This window comes from Stenella coeruleoalba (assembly GCF_951394435.1).
Source record: "Stenella coeruleoalba genome assembly, chromosome: 10".
Taxonomy (NCBI): Eukaryota; Metazoa; Chordata; class Mammalia; order Artiodactyla; family Delphinidae; genus Stenella; species Stenella coeruleoalba.
This window is the reverse complement of record NC_137156.1, coordinates 12,921,417-12,935,009: the sequence shown is the minus strand read 5'-3', so window position 1 is coordinate 12,935,009 and position 13,593 is coordinate 12,921,417. Positions and strand designations below refer to the sequence as shown.

General features: G+C 42.2%; 1 protein-coding gene across 11 annotated transcripts in view; it reads left to right on the top strand.

Annotated features, from left to right (window-relative positions):
• Window positions 1-13,593, top strand: part of ATXN1 (ataxin 1) — a 520,605-nt gene that overhangs the window by 109,536 nt on the left and 397,476 nt on the right. For 6 of the 11 annotated variants that reach the window (XM_079935504.1, XM_079935498.1, XM_079935505.1 and 3 more), the window contains exon 1: window positions 8,633-13,048. The exons of 1 other annotated variant lie outside the window; for it this stretch is intronic. The gene's annotated coding sequence lies outside the window, so the exon portion shown is untranslated. Of the gene's footprint in view, window positions 1-8,632; window positions 13,049-13,094; window positions 13,273-13,593 lie in introns of those variants that run through there. 4 more of the 11 variants (XM_079935503.1, XR_013830337.1, XR_013830338.1 and 1 more) reach the window with 4 other exon arrangements.

The window sequence follows — 13,593 nt, the reverse complement described above, 5'->3', positions numbered from 1 at the left end:
GCAGAAAAAAACAAATCAAAATGCTGAACAGAACTGCCAGATTAGGAGACCTTATTGCTAAAGTAGCTATGAAGCGTACCGATTAGCTTTCTTAAAAAAAAAAAAAAAAAAAAGGTAAAAATAACATTTCTTAAATAGCTGATTGAGAATAGTTTTTATTAGTAAACATATGTACCCACTAGAAAAAGTATCTATGAACGTATAGGTCATTTGAACAAGAATATAATCAGTCTTGTAGAAACTTAAACTAAGCAAAATCAAGATTTTATCAAATTGAGCAGTTCTTAAGTGTTTTTGTATCCTTTCTTTCACTAAGAAGATAAAAATCCCCTTTCGTTCCCACCCACCCTTCTCTTGAATCGAGGCTAGGAGAAATTCTTCGACCAGAAAGGCTCAGGGTAGGAAGTTATTGCATGAACTCCCTGTTCTCTTTTGCCAATGCTTTTTAATCCCTATGTACCAATCTTCCCTGCTATTTCATGACAAGAGGATCCCAGCTGTGCCAGATTGTGTGATAGCTATATAATCTAGACACAATCCACAGGGGTTTAGAACAGAAATTAACAAATATATGTAAGCCTGAAACCTTAGCTATAAAGAATATCTACCAGTTTCCCAAACATTCATAGACCAGTCAGAGATTCCATCATCTTGCTTTATAAAAACCCAAGAGTGAAGATTACTATGAGAAAGGTCTTCTAGAATTAGATCTTGCTTATCACAGAAATGTCCACCTTCTGTGGGTGCTAAAGCAGAACAAACATTGAACTGAGAAATAGATGTCTTGGGTTCCAGTACTGAATCTGCCATCAACCAGTTGTATAATCTCTGCCAATTTCCTGCAACTCTTTGGCGGAGATTCCTGTCTATAAAATGAAAAAAAAAAAAAAAAAGAACTAGATTCTATAAGGATCCTTCCAGGTCTAGTAGTTGCGTAAGTGATATTTCTAGACCACAATTAAGTAACAGACCACCCTCTCCCCATTATTCCACATCCACTTGGATTCATCAACACTTTTTCTTTCTTGCTGATGCACTGGGAGACGGTGTTGGGACTGGGAACCTAACTCATTTCCTGGTACCCATCTCAGGTCACGTCTTAGATGCGGAGTCAACTGAATGTGCTTTAGCATCCTATCTCCTTAGGTTCCTCTTAGAGCAATCCATTATCATATTTGGTCCTTTTTCTGGCATTGGAATTCCCATGCTATTCTATGGAAACATTATGCCAAAATGAAAAGTATGAGAATGGCTAAGTATAGCGCTCCAGGCTGCCATATATGTTTGTGATGCTCCCTGGAAAATTTGGAATCCATAAGTAAATGGATCATACTCCTTTTAACCTTTGAGAGTTACCACGTAGATCATGTCCATGTTTAATACTTGTAACTAGAGCTCGGAGGACAATTTGAAATAGTACGTTTTAAGACATCATCAATGAGACCTGACATGTGAGAGAATCTTCCTGCACTAAGAGCTACAGTGAATGCCACATGGAGGAGCTGCAAACTGGGAGCAAATCCACTCCATCCTACTATGAGCCCTTCCTGTTTTGTCAGCCAGCACGGTTTCCTAAATCTCAAATTGCAGCCGAACTGTTCTGCAATTCCATGGCTAGCTATTTTGGGAGCCTAACACAGCAGGACAAATGTGTACAAGTCCACACAGTATGACAGAAGAATTAAAAATGTATTTACCATCTGTTGGTAGTTTCCTTGTGGGGCTCTTTTCTTTTCCTCTCCTGAAGCCACGAATCGGGTCTTCTTACTTCCTGCTGTCCTCAGAGAGCAGAGTTCTGTCTTCAGATCTTTGGAAATGCAGGGCTTTTTTCCCCCTCCTTTAAATTTCCCAGACTGTTGAACTCTCGAAGTATTTCCGCTTCCAGGATCGTTTCCCTCAAATATAAAGTGGAGTGAGTCTGTGAAGAGGTGGTAGTGTTTTATACTTTTTTGTGTGGCCAGGTTACTTTCAGATCTTACACCTGAGTTCTGGTCACAGTGGCCTCTGGGAAGTTCAAGGGTGGAACAAGAGAAGTCAAACACAGGTCAACTGAAAGGAAATTAAGTCCTTCAGTTATGGGAATTCATGTGGGCCCTTTACAATCTATTTTGACCTTACTATAGTGGGATGTACCAGATTTGAGTCAAAATTTCTAATAGGAAAGGGTCCTTGAATGTGACCATGGACTTCAAGTGAGAGTCATTCCAGCCGTGTAGCAGGGTGGATAAAAAGTCATAAGCTGGAGTATAGTTTTGTTAGTTGGGTAACCAGTTAGGTTGCTCTGAAGCCACTTGGTTTATGTAGGAATATTCAATCCTCAATAAGAATCACTAGCTTTCATTTCTGAGATACATGTATTATTCACTCAAAAATAAAATCTAATAGAAATTAGTATTAAAAATGTTGCTTTAGCCAAAATATTACAATATTACACTGCAGTGTTATGACTCCACCTGGCCTATTTCATTCAGGTAATGACTTGTTAAAAATTCTCAGGCTACGTAGGTGGATAACTTCACCTTGAAACCAGTGCTGGGTGACCTTGGACCTTGGGCAGGTCCTTTAAACTCCAAGCCTCAGTTTGATCATCTAAGAAATGGGAAGCATGATCTTCACCTCACCGGACTGTGGTGAGGATTTAGATGAAACGACACGTGCAAAACCCTTACCATGTTGCCTGGCATAGAATAGGAGCTTGATAAATGGTAGCTTTTAAAAATGATGATTATTGGAAGCTGTAGCTGTGCTACTTTGTTTGTTCTCAAAACTTGCTGTCACGTTTGTACATGATTTTCAATTCTGGTTTCAAATTTTGTGTTTTAAAAATTCTTCACAAATCTGAGTCTCAATGTGAAATTCAGCTCATTCCAACTCAGCCTTACTAGGTATACCAGATATAATTAAGTCAAAGATCAAGTAAACAGAACATCTACCATAGTGTGGACAAGATGCATTGGTTTTGGATTAGCTTCTAATGAGGGAATTGTTGTGCTGGAGCTTAAGGCTTTGCACATAGTAGGTCCTGAAAAATATTACTGATTCATTAATTCATTTAATGGTTGATGAATCTTTAGTGGGTGTCTGTCATGTGCCAAGGACTCTTCTAGATGTTCGAGGTTTATCAGTGCCTAAGACAGACACAACCTCTGCTCTGCTGACAGTAAACAAACTAAAGGAAATGACTCTGAATGTTCTAAGGGAATATACTGATGGAATAATAGAGCAGAGCAAGGTGGATCAGGAAAGTCAGGGGGTACAATTTTAAGTAGGGTGGTCAGATGCGGTACGTGGGCCTCTCACCGCCGCAGCCTCTCCCGTCGTGGAGCACAGGCTCCGGACGCACAGGCCCAGCATCCATGGCTCACGGGCCCAGCCACTTCACAGCACGTGGGATCCTCCCGGACCGGGGCACAAACCCATGTCCCCTGCCTCGGCAGGCGGACTCTCAACCACTGCGCCACCAGGGAAGCCCCTGGGAGATTTTTAGTTTGCTTTTTTTTTTTAAGAAAAGAAGACTGAAGAAGGCGAGGGAGTGAGCCATGTGGATATTCAGGGAGAAGCATTCCAAGTGAGGCATCAGCAAGTAGAAAGGCCCTGACGCAAGGGAGCACCTGGCTTGTTTGGGGCTGGAGCTGTAGGAGGGAGGGGAGAGAGGACATGGGATCTGGAAGACAGAGGGCACCCTGATTGTGTGGGGCCTTGGAGGCCATGGGAGGATTTTGATTTTGACTCCAAGTGGAAGAGAGACATCAGATGCTTTGGAGCAGAGCTGTGGCATCACCTCATGCAGATGCTCAACTATGGCCTGAGCCGGACATGGTGGAAGCGGAGAGATGATTTAGGAGGTCAGTGCAATCGTCCTGATGAGGGGTGGTGGTGGTTCATCTCCAGTGGTAGCAGCCCAAATGGTGAGAAATGGTCAGATTCTGGATACAGAAGGGACAGCCAACTGGATTTTGGGGCAGATTGGATGTGGGGTGTGAAAGACAGAGAGGAGTCAAGATGCTTTTTGGCCTGAGCAGTTGGAAGGATGGAGCTGCCATTTACTGAGATGTGTGTGCAAGAACTGTATGGTCTGTCTCTTGGTGACTGTTAGAGAAGAGATACCTCGGGATTCTGGGCTCAAGTGTAAGGCCTCCCTCCACCTTCTGGGGAAAACCTCGTGAAACCAATGAGCTTCCAGTTGTGCTTTTGGAAGATGAGACTCAGAAAGACTGAGGTGTTCACAGGCACTTTTATAAGACTCGAGTGAACAGTTTAAAACAAAGCAGCAGATTTTGGGGTTGTATTTCCTCCTCCGTGCCAAACAATTGATTTGGCTTTTTTAGTCTCTTCCTCACCCCACTCCACACATTGAAATGCCACTTCTGAAGAGGAGAGCAGCAGGTGCATCCTGGCACCAGTAGACGGAGCCAGGGAGCCCTGGGAAGACCTTTGAGCTGAGGCCCAGTCTGGGAGGACACCACCCTCTCTCAGACCTGCAGCAACGTCTGAGCCTCTGGGCCAGAGGCCAGATGTTTCTGGGAGGAGGGGGAGGTGCTTCTAGAACTCTCTTGACAACTTTCCTATTCCACTGAAACTTTTGTATATGGGTACTGTCATAGCTAAAAGACCAAACATGCATCCAGAACTGATTACCTATGTGTATCTATAGAGGAGAGTGGGCCATATATGTAAATAAAGAGAAGAAAGAAGAATGCAACAGAGCTGTCACCACGGCTCTCATAAAAAGGGTGTATGAGTTTCCTGGGGCTGCTGTAACAAATAAGCCCAAACTGGGTGGCTTAAAACAAGAGAAACAGGGCTTCCCTGGTGCCGCAGTGGTTAAGAATCCGCCTGCCAATGCAGGAGACACGGGTTTGAGCCCTGGTCTGGGAAGATCCCACATGCCGTGGAACAGCTAAGCCCGTGTGCCGCAACTACTGAAGCCTGTGCTCTAGAGCCCACAAGCCACAACTACTGAGCCCGTGCTCCGCAACAAGAGAAGCCACTGCAGTGAGAAGCCCGCACACTGCAAGGAAGAGTAGCCCCCGCTCGCTGCAACTAGAGAAAGCCCGCATTCAACAACGAAGACCCAATGCAGCCAAAAATAAATAAAACAAATAACAAAACAACACAAAACAAAAACAAGAGAAATATATTCTCTCACAGTTCTGGAGGCTAGAGGTCCAAAATCAAGGTGTCAGCAAGGCTTTGCTCCCTCTGAGGCTCTAGGGAAGAATCCTTCGTTGCCTCTTCTAGCTCCTGGTGGTTGCTGGCCGTTCTTGGCTTTCCTTGGCTGGTGGCAGCATAACACCAAGCTCTGCCTCTGTCTTCCTGTACCCTTCTTCCCCGCCCTGTGTCTCTTCGGTTTCTGTGCCTCCTCTTCTTAGGAGGGCAGCAGTCATATTGGACTCAGGATCCACCCTAATCCGGTAAGGCCTCATCTTAACTAATTACATCTGCAAAGACCCTATTTCCAAATAAAGTCACACTCACTTACCTGGGGCCTAGGACTTCAATATATCTTTCGGGGAACACAGTTCAACCTATGACAGAGGGCAACAGGAACTCACGTAGAGAACTGACCAGTGGGGGGAGCCACAGAAATGGAGCAATAAAAGGAAAACAGTTACATGTGAAATCGTAAGTGGAGGTCAAATGGGTTTGGGAGTACAGGAACTATTAGATAAGAGACGCTCTCACTTAGGATAATCTCCATCTGTGCTTATGGCCCTGATTTTTTTCTGTCAGAGTTAAGAAAATATATATTGTATAAATAAAAAGAATAAGAAAATAGCACTTCTCTGACTCACACATTGGGCAGAGCTGCAAAGTCTTGTGATAATCAGGGAAGACTTGCAGAAGTGCTGGTGCTTGAGCTGGGTCCTGGAGGGTGGGGAAAGATCGCCATGCAAAGAAGGGCTTCCCAGGTAGAGAGAAAGTATATGCAAAAGCACAATGTTGTCTAGGTGGTCCACTCTTTACCGCCTTAAGTGGGGTGAAAAGGTCTCTAAAAGCAAGGCCCAGATTGTCTACTTAATCTGTATTACTCAGAAACGGTATTAAAGAAATGAAGGGGCAAGAATGTTTCTGGTTTTAATATTAAATGCACAAATCAGCACACAGTAACCTGAAAGAACATTCGGAGCATCTCTAAGGCAGAGTTCATTCTTGGACACATTTGCCAAAGCACAAATATGGAAACCCCACCCTCAGCCAGATCTGAAGAAATCAAAAGGCTGATGTGGTATAAATTCCTCTGCCCTGATTGCATAAAGGAGATCTGCCAACATTTTTGTCTCTGATATATTCCTTTCTGCACAAAGAGCTGAACTGGGTTCTTAAAAACCTGATCGTGAACTGCGATAGGCAATTCTGAATCCCCACCAGGATCTAGGAAAATTAACTCCTCACTGATCTTCCTAGATAAGCACCCCAGCTCCCCACTTCTGAGATCTGCATCGGGATCTGCCTAGGTTTCTGTCACAGAGCAACTCCCTTTTTTGGCATAAGAATGTACAGGATGCCTGTAAAGTTCACACTGGGTCATCTAAGTCTCTTTAAATGCGGGATGATTCATTGCTGGGGGTGGGGGAGAGAGGAGAGTGAGGGGGAAGGAAGTGCTGAGCAGAGAGGCGGAGCAAAGTCATTATGAAATTGACTGCAGAAAAGCTCCCGCTGGGAGTGCTGGGGTCACATGTTCTTACTATTGGTATTTCAGCTACAACTTTTAAACCAGAGATGGGGGAGGGGTTGGAAGGCATCACCTTGTAACTTGATCAGCTTTCAGAGGAGATGCATCCGTTGATACCTGGCATATTGATTAGAATTACAGCGGAGGATTAATGTCTCTTTTTATCTGACAAAGAAGAAAAGCTCTCCTATGACAGTACGGTTAGCAGCCTAAGAATCTGGCTGTAGTGGTATGAGTGAACAATTTGTCTTCTCCTACTTGATTTACTCCCATTCTAGCTGACAGGGGTCTCCCATTCTGTGCATTCATTTTGTACTTAAAAAGGGATTGTTTGTAATTTACTGTTGAAGTCTGAGTGCTATTATTCTGCTCCGTCAGAAAGCATCTGTGACAGGCGCTATCACTTCATGTCTGTGCCATGGCACAGAGCAAATCCGGATCTGCAGTCATCAGTCTTGAGAGCCCCCCCAAAGTCGCCCAGCAGTTATACTTTGGAGAGGCCTGACGGACACGGGTTCTGCAAATGCCGAACTGCCTGACAACCCCTGCTGAAATCCTGACACGGACAGTCTCCTCTAGCTGTTTATGTCAAAAAGCGAATTGCCAATGCATTTTTCTCTGACTCTTCCTCTTCGGGGTAAACTTGGTAAATTCCTCATAAAACAGTTGTCTTAAACCCTGACCCTCATTTGGATCAGCTTTTCCTAGCCGGTATTGACTCAAGAAAAATAAAGTAACTGTGAGAGCTTATGCTATGTATTTTAATGTCATGAAGTTAGAACAACGATTTGATGGGGTTTTTTAGTCTGTTGTTGCCCCTGATCTTAGTTTGAAGGCACCCTAAGCTTTACCCTCACAACCCATCAACTATCACTATCTTAAGTGTAAACAATGGTGGCTTTGGGCTCTGATTTTATTTTATTTATTTATTTTTTGGGGGCTCTGATTTTAATTTGGAAAATGTATTTCTTTTGAGGAAACAAAATGCCAAGTTGTTAATGAAATGCTTTTAATAGATTTCCAAATGCTTGTGGCCAATACCAAGCAAAGTTCAACTCACTCATTCCAAGCCTTAAAATGTTGTTCATTTTCTTTTCATGTAAGAAGAACTATGTTCTATAGATGATTAAGACCACAAACTCTTGTTATTTCATAGGTCATTGCATTACGTTCAATGTCGGACATAGTTACATTAGTGAAAATGTGCCTAGGTCTTGCTTGCAAAATAAATAACAACGGTTAAAAATCATCTCATTTCCTTTTGATGTGTCCTATTATACTAAATATATTAGAAACTGTTTAACAAACAAACAGATTTCCTTTTGGTGGCTTTGATTTGTTTTCTAGTGAAGTAGCAATAGTATACTTTTCATTATCCATGCCCAAAGCCATCTGTCATTAAAAGGTATCACCCCCAACCATTCAGCCTGTAACCAGCTGTAACTTCAGAAGGCTTGTGCTTTCTAAAACAGAGAGCAAAATTTCCATTAGCTTTCCAGGCTGGCGAAGTATTTGAGGACTCCCCCACCCCACCTCAAGAGACTGAATCTAACGAATTTTTAGTCTAACAGATAAGCCTAACAGATTTTTGTTTTCCAGGCCCACATCAGGTCTACCAAGGAGATTACGCCTTCACCAATAGCTTACTCTCAGAGATCATTTTAACAGGGGGTAAGGTGCATGTTCTATACTGCAAGGGGGAAACCTCAGGAAGGCAGAAAAGTAATTAAGTTACTACTACACTACTGCCAAGAGCCATGCCTAAAGTCTCCAATTATGGGTTCTTAGAACTAATTCCTTCACCTTCCCAGCCCCATTGTTAATACCAGGGCTGTCCACTAGAAATGTAATGGACACATGTCATTTTAAATTTTATAGTAGCCACATTAAAAAGTAAAAAGAAACAGGTAAATTAATTTTAACAAGATTTTTATTTAACCTAATATATGCAGAATATTTTCATTTTAATATTTAATATATGTATATGTGCATATGTATGCGTGTGTGTGTGTATGTTCTAAGTCTTTAGAATCTAAGGTAGATTTTACAATTACAACCCATCTCAAGTGCTTAATAGGCATATCGGACAGTACAGACCTATATACTAAAGCATTTGTTTTTAATTGTAGACAGAATCTTATTTAAAATTGCCTAATGTGTGTACTCTTAAGTCATAAACTGTTGGCAGATGTTTAAATACAATGATTTTAATTTTACTCTTGACTATGGGTGATGTCACTTTCATTACCCAGAAGCCTGGGCTGCTATAGTTTGGTGGAGGGTCAAGAAAGCTGATTCAGAAGCATGTCCTTTAAGAGTCTCTGTGCCTCAAACAGAGCCCGGTGACTTCAGTTTGGGTGTGGCGAGCTGACCTCAGAGTCTATTGTGTGAGTGGTTTTCACTTCTGTTTTTAGTTTATTTTGCTTTTCTGGTCTCTCCAGCTTTATTTGGAAGTACAATCTAAGGAAAGTATATTGGTTTTGCAGGCACACTATGATTTGCTCAGATTTTTAAATGACATATGTGGGCTAACACCCTCCTTATAATACCATGGTTAAAGGTCTGTCAGTGTATCCATTAAAAATTCAACTTTGGGGTATTTATTACACAGCCATAACAAATTGCTCCAGGCCAAAATTTGGCAAATCTTTCTTTAGCATAGGAGGAAATTCTTTTTAACAATTTTTTAAGAAGCTATAAATAATTAAATGTTTATCATTTAAATTCACTCATGTGATTTTGTTTTTTTGGATAGACAAGGCATTCAGACAAACATATGTTGTAACTTTACATTTTGTTTTACAAATTTGCAGTATTAATATTAGCTTTATAAATAACTTTGCCGATGATTTGCACAGTTGCCCTCCCACCACCCAAATTTTTAATGATCCTAGTATTTGATTCTCATATTTGGAAGTCGGATCAATATACTGATTCTGAAAGGTACTGGATCAATCAACTACGAATCTTTAAGTTTCATCATGGTAAAAACAGACATTTTTCAAAAGATAAGGTTTGTTTTGCTGTGAACTCACTGCAGACGGAAATGTCTTACTCATCTTTATATTCTCAGGGCCTAGTTATTGTAAATGCATAGTGAACGGCTGGTGGTAAACAAGTGATAAACACATAAAAAACATAGCTCAAGAATGAAGACTGTCTCTATTCGTCAGTCTCATTTAAATATTCACTTATTAAATACTATCTAATGACTTTGAAAAATCTTTGAAACTGTAAAGACCTCTATGATTTCCCTCATTTCTGAACAACTCAATGGATTATTGTTATTATTGAATGACCCAATGCTACGCAGGCACGAGCCAGTTCCAAAACATCCTGTCTTATCCACCTCCTGGGAGCATTTGAAGATGCAGTGTGGAAGGGCTGTAAAAAGTATGAAAAGCTACAGAGGTGCAATTGAAATGTAAATCCTCTCCACTGCAAACATGAAAGATAAACCCCTAAAATTACTGTGAAAGTCAACATGGTGAGAAGTACCTATACTTTTACCAACATATTTGACTCCAAATGAAGTGAACTTATCTGATGTAGTATTGGGTTAACTGACCCCCAAGGTTTTTAGATAAACAGGAGTGACTCTCACTTGCCTTACTCTGTGTTGTGTATCTTTATTTTTCATTGCAGAAAAGCTAAGGCATCTTTTTCAAGTATGACTACCGAGGTCCACTTTCTTTTAAGAATTCAAGCCTAAAACTCTAAATAATTATATCTATATTCTATTTAACTTCCAATCCATTCAATCATTTAGTTGTTACAAGCTGCTGAGCCGTTTGTGTTTGCTTGTCTTTGTTTTGCTTTGAACTATGTAAGAGGCTACTTCCAATGAAGACATATACTACATTTAAAAAGCCCTTACAATGTGGAGGGCCCGTACACTTGCTTTATTAAGTACTCTTGTGCTCCCTCTGCTGCCCTGAAGAAAAGTTTCATGTTCAAGACCCTGGTATATTCCTTACAGAGTGTTCTCTTGGCAATGATGATGCAGATTTGTACATAAATCAGGGCCCTTCTGAAATGCAGTACTATTTGACCAAAGCATAAAATGTAATAATTTTTCATTTTAAAAGTGCAAATTAATAAAAGGGGAAGGGAATAAAAAAGAATAAATAGAATTAAGTTCTGCATCTGTGGCCAAATTCATCTAGACAGAGCCCTGTAGTATAGACAGTGTTCTTCCTACTATAATGCACTCAGGAATCACTGTGGGGTGGGTGGGGGGGCGGGGAGAAGGGAGCTGGTTGAAACACACATTGGGATTCCGTAGGTCTGGGGTGGAACTCTCATTCTGAATGTCTAAAAAGCTTCCAGATGCTGCTGGTGCTGCTTTGAAGACTATGCTTTTAGAAGCAAGATGTGATATGTAATTGTATGATATAAAATATACTTGATAGGCCATTTTAAACCTTCAAAAGTAGACATTACCAAAACAGTGAAGTAGATATAAGAGTGTTTAAGCAATGCAGAACCCAGATTAGGAGGATGGCTCAGCGAGCCTTATTTCTCAATTTCCTTTAATTTCAAAGTTCGACTTACACTTGCCTGAATATGGTATCAGGTTTATGACTAGGAGCATAGTACTACATCTTTGCTTACTGGCTTCTTGAAAACCCTGCTCTTCTTTCATTGAGTTTTTTTTTTTTTTTTTTTGCATGAGAAAGTATTGTTTTTAAAGAATCAAGGCCAGTTACTTGTGACTGTACATTTAAAGTTTTGCCACCTGAAACGACAACATTTCAGTACTAAAGGTAGTGAAACTGTATCATAAGTATTATGTTTATGTTGGACCTTGCAGGAAGAAATAGTTACAAATTTTAATGGCAGTTTCTGGCTTTAACCTTAATGCCTAAGTAAGTAAATGACACAGTTCTTAATTGTTCTGTTTGGGTAATAAATGTATTTAGCTTCCTTGAGGGAACATTTAAATTAACTGACTCACTCGAATCTGAGTTATGTGTTTTAATGTGTTGAAGGTTGTTAAAATATGTAATAATGAAAATATTGCTCTTTTTTTAACCCCAAATTCTCTAAATGTAAGATGTCTAAAAATAGAGTGGAGGTGGATGGGACAGTCTGCAGATTAGAAGTTGGAATGAAAACATCTCAGTTAAGCCAGAAACTTGGCAACCAATATTTTCTGTTATAAAAATATTTTAGATGAATTAATTTTTTTATGAAAGCTGTCTGAAACTGAAATGAAGAGCAGAAGTTCTCTGTTTATTCACAGGCCAGTAATAATAATACCTGCCTCAAAAAGCATACGTCTTTTTCGTGCAGAGCTAGCAGCTTCTGCTCCTTTCAGAAACCGGCACTGCCGGGGGGGGGGGGGGGGGGGGGAGATACATTACTACCCGGTTACGTTCTGAGATATTAACCTTCACCTTGATAATGCTTGTCTGGCAGAGCCTTTTCAGGAAACTGATTTTAATTGTCCACTAGAGGCTGTAATGAGACCAACAATGTCACTTTAGACCAACCTGGGGCTTAAACTGTAACCATCATTGATTTTTAAGTGAAAAAAAAAAGTTGTAGAAACAAGTAAACAGTAGTAGTAGTTCTTTAAAAATAGCCATGTATATGTGCATGGTATTTCAAAATGTGAGAAAAAAATGATTTCCGGGGCTCTACACCTTCCTAGCTAGGGTGCTGATTTTTATTTCTGCAGCACCTTGGCTCTATAATACAGTTGTTTAAAAGCTGACACATTTCTGTTGGTGATTCTGTATCCTGCTTCAGTTGGTGACTAACCGTTAGGTCATAAGTAACTTCAGCCAAAAGGTTTCTCAAATACAGCTTCCAGTCAAGTGGAGGCTTCCAGAGAAAAACTTACGTTGTAAGGATCGTATTTCTAGACACTTGGTTCTAAGCACCTGAAAGAGGTCAAATGCTGCCCCGACACCTACCGGTCTTCCAGAATTATCTGCAGCCAGGAAAACGCCGCACTGAGCTCCCTTTAGCATGGCCGTGCCTTCTCTTCCTCCAGGTGCCACACCTGTTGGCCAGGTACCACCCCTCCAAAGAAGAGTCCTTCCCTTCCAGCTAACGCCTGGCGGTGGTACCCACGGAGGGACGGGGTGCCGAGGAGTTGAGAACCGCACTTCAATTTGAGTCCAGAGGAAGTTCTCCGGCGCGGATTCACGAGAACTGCCATCTGATGCTCGGTTTGCTTTCTCTATCTCCTACACTGGTTGCCTCATTTCTGATGAAATTAATGATCCCGAATTAGCGGCGAGAGGAGTGCGCGGATCGTCTACCCAGGGTAAAGCTGGGTAGTTCCATACCCAGAGCAGATTTCCGGACCTGCAGAAAGAGAAGGGAGAGCAGGGAGGTCACCAGCTTTCGTAGGCAGGAAAGGTGAGGGTGCACGTGCAGACAGGGGGACCCTTAAAACTTTCCTGAGTTGCACGCCAAGACAATCCCCGCGGCTCGGTGGGCTGGCTTCCGGAACGCTGAGGCTAAACCGGTTTGAGGGTTAACATGCGTGAAGATCGGAGTCAGCCCTCTTAGTCGCTTGTCGGCGCGCCCAGGACGAAGGGAACGTCGGGATCAGAATTGGCCCACCTCCTCTCCCACTTGGGGTATTTCATGGTCTCCGACTTGCAGCTCGACAGCCCTCGGAGAGTCCTCCAGGGTCCCTGAGTTGCACCCCGCTGTCGCTCTGTCCCCTCCAACTAGATGCAGGGACCCGGGAAGGCGCGCGAGGACCTACCGGTCACCGCTAAAATTACCTCATCGCTTCAGCTCCCCGCCCCTTTCCCAAACCTGGAAGCACTGTCCCCTCCGGCCCCGGTCACCCCTCCCGCCCCGCGGCCCTCGATCCCAAGCCGGTCTTGGGGAAACGCGCCCGCCTCCCCGGGGGCCTCCGAGCCCGGGCTGCGCGCACCGAAGGGTTAAGGGCG